Below are 3,603 nucleotides of genomic sequence, written 5' to 3'. Positions count from 1 at the left end.
CTTTGGGACCATCTCAAGAAGAGGGCTGCCTCATTGAATGCTAATGACAGCAGGCCTAAGGAGCTGTAGGAGGCCATCAAGAGCATCATTTACAAAGAACGTAAAAGGGCCTTTAAAAAAGAAAGGAAAGCGAGATCAAAATGGATGGGAGAAAAGACTGACATTTTCTTTTAATCTAGCTTGCTCTAACAGAGGAGTTAAAGGGAATGGAAGAAATCATGAAGTTAAAGAGCTCGACAGAAGACAAAGTTAAATTATAATAAAATGTGCACAGCCCTCGAGTTAGGAAACCACAGGGGAAGAACATGCTTGGTATATCTTGAACCGAAAGAACTGAAGAAAAAATAATTACAGCCCTGATTCACAATATTGAAAGATTCTATGAGCAAAATATTGACTGATGCAGGAAGCATCAAGGGAAGATGGAAAAAATACACGGAGTCACTGTACTCCCCCAAACTAAGCTGGTGACATTCCACATTTCAGGAGGTAGCATATGAGCAAGAACCAATGGTGCTAAAGGAAGACGTTCAAGCTGCACTGAATGCATTAGCCACAAACAAGGCTCCATTGATAGAACTGATGGACTACCAAGGAAAATGTTTCAAAAAGCTGACGAAGCAATGGAAGCCCTCACTCTTCTATGCCAGGAAATTTGGAAGACAGCTACTTGGCCAACTGACTGGAAGAGATCCATATTTGTGCCCATTCCAAAGAAAAGTGACCTAACAGAATGCTCAAATTATTCAACAATATTATTAATATCACATGCAAGCAAAATTTTGCTGAAAATCATGCAATGATGATTACAACAGTATATTGACAGGGAGCTTCCACAGGTTCAGGCTGGAGTCAGAAGAGGACTTGGAACAAGGATTATCACTGCTGATGTCAGATGGATCTTGGCTCCAAGAAGAGACTAGCATTGGTTCATTGACTATGCAACAATATTTGACAGCGTGGATCATAACAAACTATAGATAGCCTTGAGAAGATTGGAGATTCCAGAACATGTCATTGTGCTCATATGGAACCTGTGCATGCACAAAGAGGCAGTTGTGCAAACAGAACAAAGAAATACTGCATGGTTTGATATCAAGAAAGTTGTATGTCAGGGTTGTATCCTCTCACCATACTTATTCAATCTTCATGTTGAGCAAATAATCAGAGGAGCTAGATTATCTAAAAAAGAATGTGGCTTCAGGATTGGAGGAAGTATTATTGATGATCTGTGATATGCAGACAACACAACCTTGCTTGCTGACAGTGAGGAGGACATGAAGCACATGCTGATGAAGATCAAGGATTGCAGCCTTCAGTGTGGATTACAACTCAGTGTAATGAAAACTAAAATCCTCACAACTGGAACAATAGGTTACATCGCGATAAATGGAGAAAAGATTGAAGGATTTTGTCTTGCTTGGATCCACAATCAATGCTCCTGGAAGCAGCAGTCAAGAGATGAAGAGGCATTGTATTGGGTTAATCTCCTGCACAAGACTCTTTAAAGTGTTGAAAAGCAAGATTTTTTTTTTTTTAGCATTCATAAGTGGTTGACACAAGCAATGGTATTTTTAATAGCCTCATATGCATGTGAATGTTGCACATTAAATAGGGAAGACCGAAGAAGAATGGATGCATTTGAATTATGGTGCTGGCAAAAAGTATTGAAAGTACCATGGATTGTCAAAAGAACCAACAAGTCTTTCTTGGAACAAGAACAACTACAATAATAATGTTCATTAGAAGTAAGTTTACAGAGATTTGGGGATAGTTGGGTTTATTGTGTCAACCTGGCCAATAAGAACATGTGGACAGAGATTAATCAGGTCACGGTTTCATTGGGGGACAAAGAGATAAATGGCTCTGCAAGGCCTGCCTCCATCTCTCTTGTTCCCTGGCGATCGGACCTGCATGCTGCTGCTTTAGCTGGTTCTCTGCCTCAACCTGTGTGCTACACTACCTGTGGGCCAAGCTAACCCATGGATCATGTCGCTAGAGCTTGAGGCTACTTTGAGACCCACTTTGCCATGCTGCTGTTGAGTACATCACTTGAGCATGAGCCTGGTGGATCTTGTTGCCTTGCATTGCTTGATTTCGATAGTCCATTTCGATATTCCATCCGGGCCTGCTTCACTAAGCTCCCATGCTACTGATGGTTGCTGATCCATCCTGCTATCTGCTGCCTGCTGGCAGACTTGCTTGTTTTGCCTGAGGGAAGACTCAGCTGTCTGCTTTCTTGACCTTGGACTGAAGCTCCCTCCATGAGTTGAAGGACTTTCAGTATATTAACTGTTCCACAAAAGTTAGTTGAACTGAGCCCTCTGTACTGCTGTGTGGACTAATTAGCTGCTTTATTCCTTCTTGCTGTATAAATCAATCAATCTATCTATCTATATCATCTATCTATCATCTGTCCATCGAAAGTCATACGCATCCTGGTTTTGTTTCTCTAGAGAACGCTGCTTAACACAGACATGTCAGGAGAGACCAGTCCGTAGAAAAGCACAAGTTTGGTAGAGGTGCAGAAACATAGAGAAAGGCCCTCAAGGAGATGGAATGACCTAGTGGCTGTGACAATGGGCTCAAACATAAGAGCCATGGTAAGGATGCTGCAGGACCAGGCAGTGCTTCGTTCAGTTGTATATATGAGTTGGAACGGAATTGATGGCACCTAACTGCCATAACATGGCAGACAAAGTCTCACAATCTTTACTTCTTAGGAGTACTCTGGATTTTGTTCTCCTAAGACAGATGTTTGTTCTGTCAGTCCATGGTACTTTCTCCAGTACCATGGGCTTGATTGTGTCAGATTTTCCTCCTGGGTTTTTCATATTCAATGTCCAACTTTGCACATGCGTATCAGGCCTTTAGAAATACCCTGGTTTAAAAAAAAAAAAAAAGAAATACCCTGGTTTGGGTCAGGAGCACCTTAGTCCTCAAAGTGACATCCTTGCTTTTCTTTTCTTTTTTTTTAAGGGGAGAGGATGAACGCAGTCCCCCACTACCACAAATTAGGCAGTCGAGTTTCCCACATTTGGGGAAATCGCAGGGGTCAGCACACCCGGAGTGCAATGGGTGAGCCTTGCCCTGGGAAAACCACCTTCGTGATCACGGTGTCTCCCCTGCCAGGTAAGTATGACATCCTTGCCTTTCAACAGTTTAAAGAGATTTTGTGCAGCTCGTTTACCCAAAATATTGTATAGTTTCATTTCTTGATTGCTGATTTCATAAACATTGTGGATCTAGGCAAGATGAAATCTTTGACAATTTCAATCTCTTCTCTATTTATTATGACCTTATTTATTGATTTAGTTGTGAGGATTTTGGTTTTCTTTACATTGAGGCTATAATCCTTGACCTTCACCTTGTCAAGTCCTCCTCACTTTTAGCAAGAAAGGTTTTGTCATCTGCATATCACAGGTTGTTAAAAAGCCATTTTTCCGACTTTGATGCCATGTTTCTCTTCATATAGTTCACCTTCTTAAATTTTTGCTCAGCATACAGATTGAATGAGAATGGTAACAGGATACAACCCTGATGCACACCTCTGCTGATTTTAAACCATACAGTATTCCCTTGTTTTGCTTATATGACTGCCTC

At 41.3% G+C, this 3,603-nt stretch overlaps 1 non-coding gene across 1 annotated transcript; it reads right to left on the bottom strand.

The window, feature by feature from the left end:
- Positions 1 to 2,976: 2,976 nt before the first annotated feature.
- Positions 2,977 to 3,140, bottom strand: LOC115870802. The gene has a single exon (XR_004046933.1). It is a non-coding gene; the product is annotated as a U1 spliceosomal RNA (small nuclear RNA).
- Between the last annotated feature and the right edge of the window lie 463 nt (positions 3,141 to 3,603).

This window comes from Echinops telfairi, unplaced genomic scaffold, assembly GCF_000313985.2.
Source record: "Echinops telfairi isolate 266 unplaced genomic scaffold, ASM31398v2 ScPeMD7_2;HRSCAF=8, whole genome shotgun sequence".
NCBI classification, from domain to species: Eukaryota; Metazoa; Chordata; class Mammalia; order Afrosoricida; family Tenrecidae; genus Echinops; species Echinops telfairi.
The sequence above is the reverse complement of the archived record's forward strand: the minus strand, read 5'-3'. Positions and strand labels throughout refer to the sequence as shown.